At 44.2% G+C, this 21,742-nt stretch overlaps 1 protein-coding gene across 12 annotated transcripts in view; it reads left to right on the top strand.

The window, feature by feature from the left end:
• The window catches only part of pcmtd1 (protein-L-isoaspartate (D-aspartate) O-methyltransferase domain containing 1), a 101,091-nt gene that overhangs the window by 3,430 nt on the left and 75,919 nt on the right, over positions 1 to 21,742 (top strand). For 5 of the 12 annotated variants that reach the window (XR_005462063.1, XM_038809337.1, XM_038809328.1 and 2 more), the window contains one exon: positions 4,192 to 4,375. The gene's annotated coding sequence lies outside the window, so the exon portion shown is untranslated. Of the gene's footprint in view, positions 1 to 1,330; positions 1,380 to 4,191; positions 4,376 to 4,605; positions 4,624 to 8,929; positions 9,040 to 21,742 lie in introns of all 12 variants that reach the window. The other 7 variants (XM_038809338.1, XM_038809332.1, XM_038809339.1 and 4 more) reach the window with 5 other exon arrangements.

Below are 21,742 nucleotides of genomic sequence, written 5' to 3'. Positions count from 1 at the left end.
TCAAATTCGACATGTATTCTGATGATACCCAGCTCTACCTCATAGCCATCTCTTCATCATTTTACTGTCTCTGATTTGTCATTGCTTCTTGGTCAACATCTTGGACAACAGGTTGACAGTGGCCTTGTGGTATTATTGCTGGACTAGTAATCCAGACATCCAGGGTAATGTTCTAGGGACTTGGGGTCAAATCACACCATGGCAGATAATGACATTTTCATGGATGTAGCTGTGATGCCCAAGTGGTTAAGGCACTGGATTTGAAATCCAATGGGAGTTCCCCACAAAGGTTTCAGCTCTGCTCGCAGCGGATTTGTGCAATATTTGTGTGGCACAGTGGTTGCTGCCTCACAGCACCAGGGACCTGGATTCATTTCCAGCAATGGGTGACTGTCTGGAATTGTCACTTTCTACCCGTGTCTGCACTGGATAGGGTGGGGGGAGGGTTGGTGCAAACTCAATGGGCTGAATGGTCGCCTTCTGTACTGTAGAGATTCAATGTTTCTAATGGGTGAAGAACAAGGGTCGACTATTCCAATGTGCGTCTGGCTGGCCATCCATTTTTCACCTTCTCTAACTTGAGCACATCAAATGTTTTGCTGCCCATATCCTCATTAGCAGGGTTTCATCCATCAACCCTGTGCTTGCTGAGTTATGCTGGTTCCTGGTAGGTAATGGTTTGATTTTGAACTTTTCTCCTTTGGCCTACAATCCTCAGATCCCTGCAGTCATCCAATTATAGTGCCTTGCTTACATTTCCTCGCTTCACTATTAATTCCCTGGAACCTAAATTTTGAAATTGCCTCCCTAAACCCCTGTCATTCTCATCTTTTGAAAAACTTAAACCTACCTCTCTGACCAAGCTTTTTGATGCCTGTTCCAATATGGGATGTCAGTGGTTAACACTGCTGCCTCAGAGCTCCAGGGACCTGGGTTCAGTTCCGGCCTCGGGTGATTGTCTGTGTGGAGTTTGTACTTTCTCCGCTTGTCTGCGTGGGTTTCCTCTGGACACTCCGGTTTCCTCCCACAGTCCAAAGATGTGCTGGTTAGCTGGACTGGCTATGCTAACGTGCCCCTTAGTGTCCAAAAGGTTAGGTGGTGCTACTCTGTTACAGGGATAGGGTGGAGGCATGGGCTGAAGTAGGGTGCTTTTTCAATGGCCAGGGCAGACTTGACGGGCTAAATGGCCTCTTTCTAAACTTTAGGGATTCTATAATATCTCCTATGTGACTCAGCCATATTTTGTTTGACTGCCCAGTGCAGTACCTCAGGATGCTTTGTTCTGTTCAGGCTGCTATAAAATTTCAAATTGTTTGTTTTATTCACTCAGGGGGAAACCATAATGCTATGGATCTGGAGTCACATGTAGACCAGACAAGGTAAGGATGGCAGATTTCCTTCCCTAAAGGACATTAGTGAACCAGATGTTTTTTTTTTAATACGACAATCAGCAATAGTTTCATGGTCATCATTAGACATTCAATTTCAGATATTTTATTGAATCCAAATTTCACCAACTGCAGTGGCAGGATTGGAGCCTGTGTCCCCAGAGCATTAACTTGAACTCTGAATTACTAGTCCAGTGACAATACCACTACACCACTGCTTGTTGTGTTTATGTCGCTACCAATTTAGAAAAAGAACACTGGGAATTCAAATCTGCAACTCTCCACTCTGGGTGTCTGGTTTACTAGTCCAGTGATAATACCACTACGACACTGCCTCCTTCTGTTGCAGTTTGTTGAGGTCCAGATTTATATTCCCCCTCTGTGGAAAATGTACTTTCTGATTTTTCAGACCTAAATAGCCTGGCTAAAGTTTTAATATGTCTGCCTTGAGTGCATTCTCCACCGAAGGAAATCGTATCTCAGCGAGTCCCTTTTATCATTTTGGACTGTTCTCTACTTTCTAAATTTAAGGAAAACAAAACAAAGTTTGTGTAAACTGTCCTCATATTTTAACTCTTTAAGACTCTGTGAATCAGCTGTTGACAGTCTCCAAAGCCAATGTATGTTTCCTGATGGCCAAAACTGAATGCAGTACTCCAGTTAGTCTGAATAAGGACATACACCTGAGGCATCACCATATTCTACCTTCAATAACATCTATCCCTTTTAGAATACTTTTTATAATGTGCGACAACAATGAGATTACTGTACCAGTTGTTGCTTCTGTCTTTACTAGAGTAGGGGATGCAGTCAATGTTATTATAAAGAAGTAATGATATAGGATATGATAAAAATAGATATGCGAGGTATCTTAAAAGGAGTATGGTGCTTGATTGGCCACATCACAGAAGTTGGGGTGGAGATTTGAGGCTCTGCCCAGAATCTTCAACCTTTCCAATTATGGTGCGATGCTAGAGGAATGGAGGGTTGCAGATTTGACTTCCCTGTGTTTTTTTTTCTAAATTGGTGGAGACATAAACACAACACAAGCAGTGGTGTAGTGGTATTGTCACTAGACTAGAGTTCAAGTTAATGCTCTGGGGTCCTGGGCTCAAAACCCACCACAGCAGATGGTGAAATTTGAATTCAATAATAATCTGGAATTAAAAGTCTCATGATGACCATGAAACCCATGTGGTTCAGTAATATCATTCAGGGAAGGAAATCTGTTGTCCTTACCCACTCTGTCCTATATGGAACTCCAGCGATGCAGTTGACTCTTAACTGCCCCCTCTGATGGTCTAGCATGTTACTCAGTTCAAGGGCAATATGGATGGAGAACAAATGCCGGCCCAGCCAGCGATGCCTCCATCCCAAGAATGAATAAACAAAAAAACTATAGGCCAGTCAGCCTAACATCTGAGGTGGGGAAACATGGAGACGGTAATCCAAAATTAATTGGCTTTTGGAAAGGTCTTGGTGAATAACTGACGTTAGCAAGGATTATTTCTTATCCTGTTTGATTAACTTAATTATCAACAGGGTTGTTGAGGGTAGTAGGGTTGATGTCTATATTGAGAAAGTACCACATATAGTTTTGTCAGCAAAATGAAAGCCAGTGGTATTAAAGGGGCTGTGGATAATGTGCAGAGTGAATGGTAAATTCTTAGACTTGAGGCAAAAATAATATTTTTTTTCTCAGAAGCAGAATTGGAATTACTGATTCTTTAAATATTAATTTCATATTAACCTGGACTTGGGTGTGCAAGGCACCATTTATAAAAAAAAACACAGATGAGGCTATATTCAGAAATGTAGCAAACAATGAGGGCAATAGCAACAGACATCAGAAGGACATGATCGGGATAGAACCCGGGTCCTCAGTGCCTCGAGGCAGAAGTGCTTACCACTGTGCAGCCCCAAAATCGCAAACAGTTTTGATAAGAGTAACAACGCAATTGTTTCCAGTGGTCCAGTAGGTCATTTAATATATTTTATGACTGGCGAAAGAACCAGAAACATCAGTGAGTTGTTGTGATCTGAAATAGATTTAAAATGGTGGTGGTAGCACACTCAATAACTTTCAGAAGTGAGTGGCTCAATATTTTAATGGAAACATGTTATAGGAAAAGAGCAGTGGGTGAGGGAGGAAGTTCTGCGGAACTAATTGGGTAGCTCTCCCAAAGATCTAGCACAGGCAGGATGGGCTGAATGCCCTCCTTCCACGCTGCATATTCTATGAGTCCACCTGTGCATTAAATTTTATGTATTTATGTATCTGTTTTGTCTGATTTATGTACTTGTTTTGTTCCCCACCACATTTTCTGAACTTTCACGATAAAGAAAACATTCTGATGTGTTCTTGGAGCCATAGTGAATAACCTCACACTTGACCACATTGACCTCTATCTGGCATTTTGTTCTCTTTCGCTACTGTAAAAACAGATCCAAAGTACATTAAACAAGTCTGTCAGTGTACTGAAAGAAGGCCCTGATTGATGGCTTAACCCTAGAAATGGAGCCAGTTCTCTTGACCGTTCTTAACTTCTGTTCTAGAAAACTACTTGAATGTATTCAGATAATTAATTGGCTTTACAACTTGAACAGTTCCTCTTCTCCCAGTGTTTGTGAAAATTAAAATCTTCCTTTAGAATCTCTTCGAGTTATATTTAATTTGTATATAAAATATGTGGTTATACATTGCCCCACTTGTTTTTAAGATTACTGTTTATTTTCTATAGAAATGACAGAATAAATGATATTTAATTCCTAGTAATAGGATTGACCTTTTTTTTTGTTGCAGTGAAACAAGTAGCGGTGCTATAGAAATGCTCCTACAATTCTCAGAAACTCAATTTTGGGAATCGCTTGCATTGGCCTTTGAAGGTGGAAGGAGGCCCAATGTCTGCCTAAATAGAATTCCTGTTTTCCAGTTTATACTAACCTAATTCTGTGTGCTTCAATTCTGACCATAACCAGCTTTAAGGGTAAGTATCACAGCAGATTCAACTCCAAGGTACACTGTGAATGCTTCTTAGATTTTGATATTTTCACAGTTCATCTATATTTTGTTTGCGTTCAAATGTTAACTCATATCTGATGTATTTCTCCCTCACTTAATTTTTCTAATTTAGGCTAACGTAGATTAGATTTCACATTGTCAAAAGTAAATCATTTTGAAATGCATTTTCTTTTTGTTGCTGCAAACAACCTGAAGATGCTCAAATTGGCAGCTGTAAGTTACTTCCATCAACTGCGACATTGTGGATTTTAATCTAAAGCTGGCCTGAAGTAATAAGTTAAAACACTGAATATCAAAGATAATGGGGAAACTAGATAGGACAAGTGGAAAAATATGATGCAGACTGGAAATGTAACTTTAAAAAAAAATAGCAAATGAACAAACGATGGACTCTTGGGACAGGAGAGGGGTGAAATTGATTAGTGTTCTCTCTTCTATTTAGCTATACTACTGGGAAGAATACATGTGTAGTCAATGAATGAGCACAAAATTAGTTTAATAGATTGCAAGTACATCTAGAGCACACAAATGAAAATTAGCCACTTGAGCAAGGGAACGAAGGCTACTAATGTTATTTTTTTTGTGTTGAACTTGGATATTTTAAAATTGCTGCTGCAAAAAAATCTACTAAAAGAGAGCAGGCGATAGGAATGAAGTAGCAATATAGTATGCTGAGATTTCAGAACTGGATTTATAGAACTGGATTTCAGTACAGGGTTAGAGACGTGTATGGTTTTTTTTTACAGAGGTAAAGACATAACCAATGCCGATAACATTAATGGGGTCCTTCTTAGTGCCATGGGATCATTTCCACCTGAACTGGCTCCGTTTTATTATGCCATGTAAAAGACAACACTTCTGACAATATAGCAAGATACCAAGCTTATGCAACTATTTGTTTTTGTACGTTGGGGCCATTCTTCAGTGGACAGATTTTAGAATCATAGAATTCCTGCAGTACAATTATTGAAGAGGATTCTTTGAGACAGGATTTACTCCCATTTGGAAGCAAGTGGACATATTAATGAAACGTAGCATGGTTTTGTGAAGGGGAGGTTTTGTCTCACTAACTTGACCTAGTTTTTCGAGGAACTGATGAAGATGATTGAAGGTAGGGCAGTGTATGTTGTCTACGTGGACTTCAGTAAGGCCTTTGACAAGGTCCCTCATGGCAGACTGATACAGCAGGTGAAGTTACACGGAGTCAGAGATTAGCTGGCAAGAACTGACTCGGCCATGGAAGACCGGTATCAGTGGAAGGATGCTTTTTTGAGTGGAGGGCTGTGACTAGTGGTGTTCAGGGATCATTGCTGGGACCGTTGCTGTTTGTAGTAAATGATTTGGAGGAAAATGTGACTGGTCTAATTAGTAAGTTTGCAGACGACAAAAAGGTTGGTGGAATTGTGGATAGCGATGAGGACTGTCAGAGGATACAGCAGGATGTAGATCGGTTGGAGACTTGGGCGGAGAGATGGCACATGGAGTTTGATTCAGACAAATGTAAGGTAATGCATTTTGGAAGGTCTAATACAGGTGGGAAATATACAGTAAATGGCATAACCCTTAAGTGAATTGACAGGCAGAGGGATCTGGGTGTAGAGATCAAAGGTCACTGAAAGTGGCAATGCAACTGGAGAAAGTAGTCAAGAAGGCATTTGGCATGCTTGCCTTCATCGGCCAGGATATTGAGCATAAAAATTGGCAAGTTATGTTGCAGATGTATAGAACCTTAGTTTGGCCACAACTGGAATATAGTGTTCAATTCTGGTTGCCACACTACCAGGAGGATGTGCAGGCTTTAGAGAGAGTACAGAAGAGGTTTGACCAGGTTGTTGCCTGGTATCGAGCTATGAGGGAGATGTTGGATAAACTCGGTTTGTTCTCACTGGAACGACGGAGGTTGAGGGGTGACCTGATAGAGCTCTACAAAATTATGAGGGGCATGGACAGAGTGGATAGTCAGAAGCTTTTTCCCCAGAGTGGAAGAGTCGATTATTAGTGGGCACATATTTAAGATGCAAGGGACAAAATTTAGAGGAGATGTGCGAGGGAAGGTTTTTGCACAGAAGGTAGTGGGTGCTTCAAACTTGCTGCCAGAGGAGGTGGTGGAAACCAGCACGATAGTGACGTTTAAGGGACGATTTGACAAATAAATGAATAGAATGGGAATAGAGGGGGAAGTGTAGAAGGTTTTGGGTTAGACGGGCAGTATAGTCGGTGCAGGCTTAAAGGGCCTGTTCCTGTGCTGTACTTGCTTTTATTCTTTGTGGAAGGAAGCCATTTGGCCCATTGAGTCTGCACCAACACTCTGAAAGAGCACTCTACACCCCCCCACCCCCCGCCAAACCCCATCAAACCTGACCATCTTTGGACTGTGGGAGGAAACCGGGGCGCCCGGAAGAAACACGTGCAGACACCTGAACGTGCAAACTCTACACACAGTCACCCATGGCCGACTTGAACCTGGGTCCCTGTTGATGTGTGGTAGCAGTGCTAACCACTGTGCCACCGTGCAGCCCTAATATGGAATCCTGACAATGCAGAAGGGGACCATTTGGCCCAACTGCACCGACCCTCTGAAAAAGCACCCCACTCAAACTGCCTATCCCTGGACACCAAGGGCAAATTTAGCATGGCCAATCCACCTAACCTGCACATCTTTGGACTGTGGGAGGAAACTAGAGCACCTGGAGGAAATCCACCCAGTCATGGGGAGAATGTACAAACTCCACAGAGTGACCCAAGGCTAGAATTCTACTCGGGTTTCTGGTGCTGTGAGGAACGGTGCTAACCACAATGCCATTGTGCCGCACAGTGGGGTGGGTGGGTGGGAAACCGAGAGCTTTTTTTCTTGAAGGTGTTGATCTGCTGTTGCTAGTTTTCTAGATTGGCATGTATACTTGGTGTAGTATAAGGGTCTGGCACATACAGGGTTAATGTGGGACTGAGTACAGTACTGCCTAAAAAGACACATGGGGCGGAATTCTCCGCTCCTGGGAAAAATCGGGAGGGTCGTCGTGAACTTGGACGAGTTTCACGACGGCCTCGGAGGCCGCTCCTCGCCCTGTATTCTCCCCTCCCGGCGGCTGACGTCACGACGCTGACAGCTCGAACCTGCGCATGCGCGGTGGCCGTCTTTCCCCTCTGCCGCCCCGCAAGACGTGGCGGCTTGATCTTGCGGGGCGGCGGAGGGGAAATAGTGCGTCCGATTGAGACGCCGGCCCAACGATCGGTGGGCACTGATCGCGGGCCTGTCCCCTCCCGAGCACAGTCGTGGTGCTCATTCCCCACCAGGCCCCCTACAAGCCCCAAACGGGCATCTCCACACTCGTTTCACGATGGCAGCGACCAGGTGTGGTTGCCGCTGTCGTGAAACGGTCGTGAACGGCAGGCCGCTTGGCCCATCCGGGTCGGAGAATCGCCGGTCGCCGTGAAAAACGGCGAGCGGCGATTCTTCCACGAGGGGGGGCGTGAAATTTGTCGGGGGGCCCTCCCGCGATTCTCCCACGCGGCGTGGGGAGCGGAGAATCGCGCCCATGGTGTTTAAAATGGGATATATTAAGACTTGGACATGGAGATAGTTCCTTGGCTGTAACCTTTTACTGCATATCAGCATATTGTCACAAGGAGGTAATAAAGACTTGCTGTTAACACACAAAAGATTACAAAGACTTTAACAGACACCATCCCAGCACCTGGTGCCGAAAGTACCTAGTGCATGTCAATGATCACCAGTTATATTCTCAGAATAAACTGTTTGCCCCAGAATACAAAACACTTCATTGTAGTGGTACTACAGTAGGATGGATCAGCTTATAGGTGATCTCTTGTATGATGGAACTTTGTTGAGAAATTCTGTGTAAAAGGTTTTGACATGATTTGAAAGTTGAGTTTTGAGCCTATTAAAGAGGGATATTAAAGATGGTTATGCCAGCCTGCAAATTGTCACTTTGTTTCAAAATAGTGGATCAAGTTTGGCAAGTGGATCAGGTTTGGCAAAGTTGCAGCCCAGTGCAAAGTAGTGATGCTGACGATCTCAGCATGTCTGACAGCATCTGTGGAGAGAGAAGGGCTAACGTTTCGAAACGTTAGCTCCCTTCGCTCTATGGATGCTGTCAGACCTGCTGAGATTGTCCAGTATTTTCTGTTATTGTTTCTGATTCCAGCATCTGCAGTAATTTGCTTTTATTTTGCAAATCTGCTGGTTTGCTTAACTTTAGTAGAAGCTAATTACATGTTCGAACTTGCTAAGTAAATATATGGAAATAAGTGGAAGTACAGTTTTTCAAAACATGTCTGTTCATTATATTTGGCAGTCTTACTGAACTGCAATAACCAATGAACTGCTGTGTGTGAATTGCAATTCTATTTCCTGAACTGAATTATTTTGGCCTGTATCAATGTCACAACTTATTTTAAATTAATGCAGTTAAATGTACGTAACAATGTAAATGTGAGAAATTGATCAGGGTGAAAGAGAAGTACGACTCACAACATGTGTTACTTCCTTTTTTGACAGCTTAAGTTTTCAGATATAGACAAGAAATGAGGAAGCATTTTTCTACTCGATATAATTTGAAACATTTGTGCCTCTGCAGCAGCAAGTAAAGTGGGGTTTGTGTACTGCAGGTACTATATTTTGCTTTCCAGTTGAGCTAAAACTGAAATAGTGAAAATTGACATTGTTCACACATAATTGATAAGTATTCTCTTGGAAAGGGTTAACTATTTGACATAATGTGAAGAAATTCTTGTATATTTGGCAAAACAAGCAATATTAATGAAGGCAAAAATTGACAAAATTCTGCTCTAAATAAATTGCTGATTTTGTTTTCTTTAAAGTATCTGCAATAATTTGCATAGTTAAATTGGTCATGATGTGGCCATTTTAATGCAAATTAACTGTTCTATTTAGTCTTAATCTTCCTTTTTGGCTCCAATTCCTTGCCTACCTGCCGGCTTCATGATGAGCCCTTGACCAGTGCAGGTTTCATTTCCTTAGTTCAGGGCCTCCCAATGTTTTCCAACCACAGAATCCTTTTGACCTCACTGACAGAACCCCTGCAAAACATTCTTGGCGTTAAACCACATTTTTTCTTGTGCAACAGATGGAAATATACAGAATCAAATTTTAAAAAGTTTTTTTATTTCTTATGTACGCATTTATTATAATTAAAACATTATCTTATTCAACAAAGTACTTCAGTCTTACCATCTGGTCTTTTTTTTAAAATTTAGAATACCCAATTAACTTTTTCCAATTAAGGGGCAATTTTAGCGTGGCCAATCCGCCTAGCCTGCACATTTTGGGTTGTGTGGGCGAAACCCACGCAAACACGGGGAGAATGTGCAAACTCCACAGTGGCCCAGAGCCGGGATCGAACCTGGGACCTCAGCGCCACCGTGCTACCTACCATCTGGTCATTTTTAATGGGAGGAATGGTGCTGCTTATTTTGCCCATTTAACTTTGTTATTTTTGGAATGCTGCTTGAGAGTTAGATTCTCATATCAGATACATTTGCATACAATCACATTTGTCTCTATCATGCACTCTCCTCCTTCTGTCTCTCTTGCACACAAACGCATTCGCCCTCTCAAAACATATTCACATTCTCACATCTCCCTCTTTCTCTCACACACAGATGCGTGCGTGTGCACCCCTCCCCCTCTCATCCCTCTCTCGAACAGATTCACATTCTCACCTTTTCCTCTGTCTCATGCATGCACTTGCACCTCTCTCCCATCACACATTCACGTACACACACGTATGCTCGCACTTCTCCCTCTGTCTCATGCACACATTTGCACACACACACACTCATCTCTTTCCTGATACTGTTGGGAATCACGCTGATGTTAAATGCAAGAGCATCCCAAAACCCCGAAGGATAACTTGGAATCGGTCTCTTTTGTGGTGTATGAGTTTTTTCTGGCATAATGTGAGGAACGATGTACAACCAAGTGACGGACAGGCTGTCGTTGTGTGAAGAATTAATTATTAATATTTATCAATTTAAAAGAAAGACACACACAACAAGGACAATAATATGCTATGGCCCTTAAGTATACTGATAACTGTATACTCATAATTTTACATGAAACAAACCCTTGGTGCCCAAACTACTTGGGTTTACCCTAAACTCTGAGACACCCTTTATCCCAAACAACATCCAATTTTAAGATAAATCCGGTGGCACAGTGGTTAGCACTGATGCCTCAACACCAGTGACCCGGGTTCCATTCCCGCCTTGGGTGACTTGTGTGGAGTTTACGCTTTCTCCCCGTGTCTACGTGGGTTTCTTCCGGGTGCTCTGGTTTCTTCCCACAATCCAAAGATGTGCAGGTTAGGTGGATTGATCATGCTAAATTGTCCCTTCATGTCCAAACGTGTGCAGGTTAGGTGGGGTTACAGCAGGGGTGGGCAAACTTTTCCGTGCAAGGGCCACATTCAGAAATTCACAATTCACAAAGGGCCGCATAGTATATTAAGTAAAATAATTACTTCACCCGGTTATGATTCTGGGCGCCTTATATAGAACATAGAACAGTACAGCACAGAACAGGCCCTTCGGCCCTCGACGTTGTGCCGAGCAATGATCATCCTACTCAAGTCAACGTATCCACCCTATACTAGTAAGTAACCCAACAGCCCCCCCATTAACCTTAAAAAAAAATTAAAAAAAAAAAAGTTTAAAAAAAAATTTTTTTTTTTTTTTAATGACTTGGAGGGCCGCAGAAATTCCTTTGGCGGGCCGCATGCGGCCCGCGGGCCGTAGTTTGCCCACCCCTGGGTTACAGGGATCGGATGGTGGGGAGGTGCAGGCTGGGCCGAGGTAGACCTGATGGGCTAAATGGCCTCCCTCTGCACTGTAGGAATTCAAATTCTAAAGAATTATCAGAAATAGGTTACGGTCCACGTCTGGGAAATAGTCTTCAGGTTTAGCTAATGTGGAAAATGGCTGGTTCTTTTGGGAGACTATATCTGCAATATTCTACAGTTCTGATGTAAGCTGTCTCTCTCTAGTGTTCTATATCATTTCTTTTCCTTTTGTTATTCATCCTGTGGAGTTCGCTTTTTGGCAGGTATGTGCCAATTTATTTATCTGTCCACTTTGAAGTTGCCACCTCTATTGCCCTATTATTTTCTCTAGTCACATGTTTTCCACGATAGGCGAATTGCATTTCATCATTGCTCTGGACCTCGTGCCTCTAAGCAACTCGCTGTTTTACTTGATTTGAAAGACAATTTCATTTCTCAACCATTTCTTATTGGTTCGACCTTATCAACCATTACAAACATTTAAAAAGCATGCATTGACATAAAATATACCCAAGAGTATTTACACCCAATGTACCAAATTGTCTCTTTTTTTGCTCGTGATAAAGCATCCACACTTATCCTTGGATTGCCACCATGCCGTGATGGAGGGGCATGAATATTCCATTGATCTCAGAGCAAACCGTTAGGAGTCTTAAACTCCAAGCAGAACCACCCATGATGGTAAGGTCAGAGGTGAGGAACCAGACAAAGCGCAATCCAGAAGCAAGTGCTCAACAGTGGATCAGGCAGAAGATACTTGTATCATGAGTTTGTTTCAGTCATCTCGTTCTTCGAATAGGAACACAAGCGTTTGGCAGCTTTCTTTATGACTGAGCAGTCCTCTTCAGGATCCACTCTGCATGTGGAAAGGACCAGAAAAGTTGCCCTGAAGCCGCTTACATTCCTAACCTGACTGGAAAACGTCATCCAGTGAGCTCATCTATCTGCGGTCAGAAAATCAAAGTTAAAACTCCATTTTGGAACCTGGAATGTACAAACCCTCCTAGATAATGAGCAAAACAATCGACCGGAAGGTAGAGCTATCCTTATTGTCTGTAAACTCAGGCACCTAAACATTCACGTTGTTGCCCTGTAAAGAGACCTGAAGAGCAAGCAAAGGGCAGCTGAGGGATGATGGCGGTGGTTGCATCTTCTGGAGAGGAAAACCCAACTATCAGTCCAGGACACATGGAATTGGATTTGCCATCAAGAACAAACTCGTCAACTGACTTTCAGAGCTCTCTGTCGGCATCAACGGCATCTACCCTGGGCAGCATACTGTCCAACATTCCTAAAGAAGATAAGATCACCCTCCGTGGGGACTTCAACAACACAGTTTGTCAGGACTCCCAACTCTGGAAAAGAACCATCAGAAAGGAAGGAGTTGGGATTTGCAGCTCCCAACGGGCTTCCCCTGCTTATCAAATGCGTGGAACACCAGCTTGTCATCACAACCAAACTGTTCCGCCAAAAATTGTTCAAGTCTTCCTGGAAATATCCATGATCAAAGCACTGGATTATGCTCAACTTCATCATTATCATCATCCAATACCAAAAGGATGCCCTCATCACCAAGAGATGATTAGTGCATCCAGCGGATCCAGCAGAGGGCAGCAGAGCAGAGCTTCTGATTGGCTGTTCCGGGGAGATTTGCATACGTGCAGTGCGGTCAGCGTAAGTTGAAGGTGCACCTGCATCAGTGACCCGAGGAGTTCGACGGAAGGTGAGCATCCAGCAGAGGGCAGCAGAGCAGAGCTTCTGATTGGCTGTTCCGGGGAGATTTGCATACGTGCAGTGCGGTCAGCGTAAGTTGAAGGTGGTTTGTGAAGGGGCTGTTCTCGAGTGACAGCTTTACCCGAAACACTACTTACGTAGTGTCTCCCACCCAACCTCCTCCTCTAACCAAAAAAAAGCTCTGTCCGTTGGATTGCTAAACTAACAAGTTTTTTATTTTTTTATTTTTCAGTAGTTGGGAAGTTAGTTCAGTGGGAATGGAGGCTAGGGCAGTTGAATGTTCCTCCTGCAGAATGTGGGAGGAAAGGGTCACCTCTCGTGTCCCTTCTGACTACATCTGCGGGAAGTGCACCCAACTCCAGCTCCTCGAGAGCCGCATTAGGGACCTGGAGCTGGAGCTGGATGAACTTCGGATCATTCGGGAGGCGGAGGAGGTTATTGAGAGGAGTTATAGGGAGGTAGTCACACCTCAGGTAAAAGAAGAAAGTAGATGGGTTACCGTCAGGGGAGGCAGAGGGAACCGGCAGGCAGTGCAGGGATCCCCTGTGGTCGTTCCCCTCTATAACAAGTATACCGTTTTGGATACTGTTGCGGGGGACGACTTACCAGGGGTAAGCAATAGGGCGCAGGTCTCTGGCACAGAGTCTGTCCCTGTTGCTCAGAAGGGAAGGGAGAAGAGGAACAGAGCACTTGTCATTGGGGACTCCATAGTTAGAGGAACAGACAGGAGGTTCTGTGGGAACGAAAGAGACTCACGGTTGGTGTGTTGCCTCCCAGGTGCCAGGGTTCGTGATGTCTCTGATCGTGTTTTTGGGATCCTTAAGGGGGAGGGGGAGCAGCCCCATGTCGTGGTCCACATAGGTACCAACGACATAGGTAGGAAGAGAGATGGGGATTTGAGACAGAAATTCAGGGAGCTAGGGTGGAAGCTGAGAGCTAGAACAAACAGAGTTGTTATCTCTGGGTTATTACCCGTGCCACGTGCTAGCGAAGTAAGAAATAAGGAGAGAGAGGAGTTGAACACGTGGCTACAGTGATGGTGCAGGAGGGAGGGTTTTGGTTTCCTGGATAATTGGGGCTCATTCTGGGGTAGGTGGGACCTCTACAAACAGGATGGTCTTCACCTGAACCAGAGGGGTACCAATATCCTGGGAGGGAGATTTGCTAGTGCTCTTCGGGGGGGTTTAAACTAATTCAGCAGGGGGATGGGAACCTAAATTGTAGACCAAGTGTACAGGATGTTGAGAGTAGTGAGGTCAGGGATAGGGTTAAAAGTTCGAAAGAGGGCACCGGCAAGCAGGACGCTGGTTTGAAGTGTGTCTACTTCAACGCCAGGAGCATCCGGAATAAGGTGGGTGAGCTTGCAGCATGGGTTGGTACCTGGGATCTCGATGTTGTGGCGATTTCGGAGACATGGGTAGAGCAGGGACAGGAATGGTTGTTGCAGGTTCCAGGATTTAGATGTTTCTGTAAGAACAGAGAAGATGGTAAAAGAGGGGGGGGGTGTGGCATTGTTAATCAAGGAAAGTATTACGGCGGTAGAAAGGACGCTTGAGGACTCGTCTACTGAGGCAGTATGGGCCGAGGTTAGGAACAGTAGAGGAGAGGTCACCCTGTTGGGAGTTGTCTATAGACCTCCGAATAGTCCCAGAGATGTAGAGGAAAGGATTGCAAAGATGATTCTTGACAGGAGCGAGAGTAACAGGGTAGTTGTTATGGGGGACTTTAACTTTCCAAATATTGACTGGAAATACTATAGTTCGAGTACTATAGATGGGTCAGTTTTTGTGCAGTGTGTGCAGGAGGGTTTTCTGACACAGTATGTAGACAGGCCAACAAGGGGCGAGGCCACATTGGATTTGGTACTGGGTAATGAACCCGGCCAGGTGTTAGATTTAGATGTAGGTGAGCACTTTGGTGATAGTGATCACAACTCGGTTATGTTTACTTTAGCAATGGGCAGGGATAGGTATATACCGCAAGGCAAGAATTATAGCTGGGGGAAAGGCAATTATGATGCTATTCGGCAAGATTTAGGAGGTATAGGATGGGGAAGGAAACTGCAGGGGATGAGTACAATCGAAATGTGGAGCTTTTTCAAGGAACAGCTACTGCGTGTCCTTGATAAGTATGTACCTGTCAGGCAGGGAGGAAGTTGTCGAGCAAGGGAGCCGTGGTTTACTAAGGAAGTTGAAGCACTTGTCAAGAGGAAGAAGAAGGCTTATGTTAGGATGAGACATGAAGGCTCAGTTAGGGCACTTGAGAGTTACAAGTTAGCCAGGAAGGACCTAAAGGGAGAGTTAAGAAGAGCGAGGAGAGGACACGAAAAGTCGTTGGCGGATAGGATCAAGGAAAACCCTAAGGCTTTCTATAGGTATATCAGGAACAAAAGAATGACTCGAGTAAGATTAGGGCCAATCAAGGATAGTAGTGGAAAGTTGTGTGTGGAATCAGAGGAGATAGGGGAAGCATTAAATGGATATTTTTCGTCAGTGTTTACACTGGAGAAAGATAATGTTGTCGAGGAGAACACTCAGGTTCAGTCGACCAGGCTAGATGGAATTGAGGTTCAAAAGGAGGAGGTGTTAGCAATTTTAGAAAATGTCAAAATAGACAAGTCCCCTGGGCCAGATGGGATTTATCCTAGGATTCTCTGGGAAGCCAGGGAGGAGATTGCTGAGCCTTTGTCCTTGATCTTTATGTCGTCTTTGTCGACAGGAATAGTGCCGGAAGACTGGAGGATAGCAAATGTTGTCCCCTTGTTCAAGAAGGGGAGTAGAGACAACCCTGGTAATTATAGACCTGTGAGCCTTACTTCGGTTGTGGGTAAAATGTTGGAAAAGGTTATAAGAGATAGGGTTTATAATCATCTTGAAAAGAACAAGTTGATTAGCGATACTCAACACGGTTTTGTGAAGGGTAGGTCATGTCTCACAAACCTTATTGAGTTTTTTGAGAAGGTGACCAAACAGGTGGATCAGGGTAAAGCTGTTGATGTGGTGTATATGGATTTCAGTAAGGCGTTTGATAAGGTTCCCCACGGTAGGCTATTGCAGAAAATAAGGAAGTATGGAATTGAAGGTGATTTAGCGGTTTGGATCAGTAATTGGCTAGCTGAAAGAAGACAGAGGGTGGTGGTTGATGGCAAATGTTCATCCTGGAGTTCAGTTACTAGTGGTGTACCGCAAGGATCTGTTTTGGGGCCACTGCTGTTTGTCATTTTTATAAATGACCTGGAAGAGGGTGTAGAAGGATGGGTTAGTAAATTTGCAGATGACACGAAGGTCGGTGGAGTTGTGGATAGTGCTGAAGGATGTTATAGGATACAGAGGGACATAGATAAGCTGCAGAGCTGGGCTGAGAGGTGGCAGATGGAGTTTAATGCGGAAAAGTGTGAGGTGGTTCACTTTGGAAGGAGTAACAGGAATGCAGAGTACTGGGCTAATGGCAAGATTCTTGGTAGTGTAGATGAACAGAGAGATCTCGGCATCCAGGTACATAAATCCCTGAAAGTTGCCACCCAGGTTAATAGGGCTGTTAAGAAGGCATATGGTGTGCTAGCCTTTATAAGCAGGGGGATTGAGTTTCGGAACCACAAGGTCATGCTGCAGCTGTACATAACTCTGGTGCGGCCACACCTGGAGTACTGCGTGCAGTTCTGGTCACCACATTATAGGAAGGATGTGGAAGCTTTGGAAAGGGTTCAGAGGAGATTTACTAGGATGTTGCCTGGTATGGAGGGAAGGTCTTACGAGGAAAGGCTCAGGGAATTGAGGTTGTTTTCGTTAGAGAGGAGAAGGCTGAGAGGTGACTTAATAGAGACATATAAGATAGTCAGAGGGTTAGATAGGGTGGACAGTGAGAGTCTTTTTCCTCAGATGGTGATGACCAACACGAGGGGACATAGCTTTAAATTGAGGGGTGAGAGATATAGGACAGATGTCAGAGGCAGTTTCTTTACTCAGAGAGTAGTAGGGGTGTGGAACGCCCTGCCTGCAATAGTAGTAGACTCGCCAACTTTAAGGGTATTTAAGTGGTCACTGGATAGACATATGGATGAAAATGGAATAGTGTAGGTCAGATAGGCTTCAGATGGTTTCACAGGTCGGCGCAACATCGAGGGCCGAAGGGCCCGTACTGCGCTGTAGTGTTCTATGTTCTATAGTGCAGATGACTGCTGGACAGATCACCGGCTCATCCACTCCTCTGTCTATCAAACTCTAGCAGAAGCAGCGGAAGATGAAGAAACTGCTCAGAAAAAAGATCAACACTGAGCGGCTTCAAGAGTCGAGCATGCTAGCTGGTGAACTTCCAACAATGTCTTCTCCAAAGGGTCCACTAATGAGTGGAGGGAAACTGGAAAGAGCTGAAGACAGTCATCATCTCAAGTTGTGATAAAAACCATCAGCTACAAGATCAGAAAATGAAACACCAAGACTGGTTGAACAAGAACGACCATACCATCCAAGATCTCATCTTCAAGGAGAGGAAATCTCTCTGCACAGAGATCTTTCCTCTTCCTGGTGAATTGGTCTTGTTTGGCGTGGCAAAATGACAGACACAGAAGGCAAAGAGGGGAGCTCATCAAATCAGCCAAAGCGGAGGTCGAAGGCAAAGAGGGGAGCTCATCAAATCAGCCAAAGCGGAGGTAGAAGGCAAAGAGGCGAGCTCATCAAATCAGCCAAAGCGGAGGTAGAAGGCAAAGAGGTGAGCTCATCAAATCAGCCAAAGCGGAGGTAGAAAGAAGAACTATGGAAATCAAGAACCAATGGTGGAGTGAGAAAGCTATGGAGCTGCAACTCCTCTTCGACAAGCACAAGGCTTCTTCAGTGCCACCAAGGGTATATATGGAGCCAACACCCTACGTCTCAAACCAGTGTGGAGCAAGGACAAAACTCTCTCTTTGAGGGACAGAGAAAACATCTACTAAACTGTGATACAAACATAGATGAGGACATGTTTAAGAAAATCCCCCAACTCCCCATCAAAGATGATCTTAGGCTCCCATAAAGCATGAATGAAGTTGAAGCTGCCATTAAACATGAGGAAGAATGGAAAAGCCGCAGGAATGGATGGAATTCCAGCAAAGATTTTCACAACTTGGAGGAGAAGGGACCACTTGTCATCCCCATCAGCTGTTCCTGAAAATCTGGGACAAAAAAGAAATTCCTGCTGACCTCTGGGATGCTGCCACCACCACCATTTTTAAGAAAGGAGACAAAAGGAGACTGTGGGAACTACCAAGGAATCTCTCTGCTCCCATCACTGGGAAGATCATCACCCGAATTCTCACTCGGCGCCGTGTTCAGTCTCTTGAAGAAATCCTTCCGAGAAGCCACTGTGGCTTCTGACCAAACCGTGGAACAGTGGACATGATTTTCACTCTCGACAACTTCAAGGGAAATGCCAGGAACAACATCAACCAGTCTATCTGGACCTTGAAGGCAATGTAAAAACTGGAGGCAGGCAGGGATGTGTCATCGCCCCCACCCTTTTCTCCATCTTCACCGCTACCATCCTTCATCTTGTCAAGAACCAAGCTTCCCAGTGGGGTAAACGTTGTCGACAGAATGGACGGAAAACTATTCAATCTCACTGGTTGAACTCCAAGAAGAAAATGACACTGACATTGCTCAGTCAACTTCAGTATTTGGGTGACGTTGCCATCTCCACTCTCTCGAGAATTTACAAGCCATGCTTGATCCTTCGCAGCAGCATACTGAAGAATTGGTCTCGGCCTCAAACTCATGAAGACTCCAGTCCTTTACTGACCTCACCAGACCAAGATCTGGTCAATCCCTTCATCAAGATCAATGGAGAAACCTCAAACTTGAAACATTTCCCCAACCTGGGAATCCTCCTCATCTCAGGCGGAGATCCAACATCGTATTCAATCTTCGAATGCTTCCTAAGAATGAATGTCTTTGACAACCACATTTGTGTTGACACCAAGATCCTTGTGTTCAAGACAGTCGTCCTCCGAACTCTTTTTATGCGCCTCAAAAACTTGAACTACGTACAGGCGCCACCTTGAGACCCCAGAGTGGGGTACCATCAATGGTGTATGAGACGGAATTGTCGCATCATCTGGGAGGACAGGTGTATTAACATCAGTGTTCTTAAAGGAGCCAAGAGCACCAGCATTGAGGCCGTGATCACCGGAAGCCAACTTTGCTGGGCCAACCTTGTGCTGAGGATGTCAGAGTCCCGACTGCCAAAGCAAATCATCTTTGCACAGCTCAAGGAAGGCTCCCAAAAGTAGGATAAAGGAAGCGCTCCAAATATACCCTTAAGGCTTACCTCAAGAAATGCAACATAGATATCAATGCCCGGGAGACGCTTGCTCAGAAGAGATCTACTTGGAGGAACCCCCTAATTGAAGGGACACAATTCTTCAAAGACTCCCAACAACAAGAGGAGGTCTAGAAAAGGAGCCTGAAGGGAATACCAGTAATCTGGATAGAGTCTAAGGACCAATCCCACCTCCCAGAAAAACCTACCAAGTATGCGGTTTAGCTCGAGTTGGTTGGACAGCTGATTTGTGATGCAGAGCAAGGTCAACAGCGTGGATTCAATTCCCACACCAACTTGAGGTTATTCATAAAGGCCCACCGTATCAACCTTGCCTCTTGATTTAGGTGTGGCGATCCTCAGGTTAAATCACCACCACTCAGCTCTTCCTATGGGGAAAGTAGCATATGGTCATCTGGGACTATGATTGTCTCTGCTGGATTACTGGCAACATAAATCTCATGTTGCAATACCAAACTTAAAAGTCTTGTCTTTCAGTTGTAGAATATTTTTGTTGGTGATTATCTAATTTCCTGGAGAAATACCCCACAAGCTTCTCTAGACCACGTTCACCTTGTAACAACATAGTCCCACACCAATGTCAGTAGCATCTACAGACAATTTAAACTGTCATAATTTGATACAGCTAACATTAGCTTTGTTGTCAACGCAGTTTTGAAATGTTCGAATGCATTTGGCAGCCCTCCATCCAGTTAAATTTATTGTTCTTCAAAGGTTCTATTAGTGGTGATACCACATTGCTAAAGTTTGGTACGAACTTAACGATAAAATCCACTCATTCCCAGAAACCTTAAAATCACCTCTTGTAAGATGTAGAAGAAGAAAATGGCCTGTATTTTTGCATCTCATGGGGCCGTTTGAGCACGTCCCACGACATGTCCCAAATTCAAAATGTAAGCTTTAGCGAATCTGCTTTTTTCAAATTCCTGGCTAGATTAGCTTCTTTTAAGCATTCAAACAGTTCTTTTTAAGTTTTGAAGATGTTCTTCCCAATTTCGACTAACCACCACTAAATAGTGAATGTACACTGCACAGTGACTTAGACCTTGACTAAGTTCACAGAATCATAGAATTTATAATGCAGAAGGAGGCCGTTAGGCCCATTTGGCTGGACACCAGCCATCGAAAGAGCACCCTACTTAAGCCCACACCTCCACCCTGTCCCCGTAACCTAGTAATCGTACCCAACCTTTGGACACTGGGGCAATTCAGCATGGCCAATCCACCTAACCCGCACATTGGACTCTGGGTGGAAACTGAAGCACCCGAAGCAAATCCACGCAGACATTGGGAGAACATGCAGACTCCGCACAGACGGTGTCCCAAGCCGGGAATCAAACCCGGGCCCTTTTAGTCGTTAGTTTTTGAAATGTTGCGGGTGTGTTTTCCATGCTGAACAGCATAACTTTAAATTGATAAAGTCTGTTTGGTGTCACAAATGCTGAGATTTCTTTTGCTTTCACTGACAAAGATACTTGGAAATAGCCCTTTAGCAAGTCTATTTTTTGTGATCAATTTCGACTGCCCAACTCTTTCAATGCAATCCTCAAACCATTGTACAGGAAACAAATCCCTGCTGGTGATGGTATTCACTTTCCAGTAATCCACACACAGTCATTGTGCTCTATCCAGTCACCTTTACGATAGGGGAGCTCCAATCACCAGAACTCCATACAGTAATGTCATTTTGGAGCGTATATTAAATTTATTTCTGTACTTGTGATAACCTTTCTGAATTTAACCTGCATGGATGCTGCTTTATTTCCCACATCTACATCATGCTTCGCTATCTCCTTTTTGCCTCATTTATTCCCACAAATCCATTTAGAAGACTTCAGTAACTCTTCCAATTCACCTCGGATCTTGTCTGGAAGATAACTAGACCAGTTTTGTAAATTTTTCAGTTCTTCCTCATTACCCAAATGAATTGGAAGGAAGTCATTGTTAGAATTTAACCCGTCTCATTTTCCCTGCTTCATTACTTTCAAGACCTCGTGCTTGTCCTAATCTCCTCTATCCCAATACCTATTAAGCATATTAATATGGCACACTCTTTAAGATTTACTTTCTATCTGGTGTGCATATCAGATCATTACTGTGCTTTGTTTTCATTCAATTTGATACGATCCACTAAATCTAGCTTGTCGTGGTACTCCCGACACAGTTAATCTCACCAACACTTTCTCCCCTGCTACAAAACTAGAAGCCTGTGCTTTCCTACAGTAGTTCCCCGTTATACCACGCTCCGCAATATACCGATATACCGCGGGGGGGCTAATGGACCCCAACTGTCAGTTGCGTCAATTTCAGCGGCCGGCTGATTATTTCAGTGAGAGCAGCTTCCCTCTCTGGATCAAAGTGAGCCGGCCGCTGAAATTGACACTGCCGGCTGCTCTCTCCCTCCAATCAGAAACATTAAAACTTAAAAGTTGGATTGGAGGGGGAGAGCAGCCGGCAGTGTCAAT

This window comes from Scyliorhinus canicula, chromosome 10 (assembly GCF_902713615.1).
Source record: "Scyliorhinus canicula chromosome 10, sScyCan1.1, whole genome shotgun sequence".
Lineage (NCBI taxonomy): Eukaryota > Metazoa > Chordata > Chondrichthyes > Carcharhiniformes > Scyliorhinidae > Scyliorhinus > Scyliorhinus canicula.
Note: the sequence above shows the minus strand (reverse complement) of the source record. Positions and strands in the feature narration are given on the sequence as shown.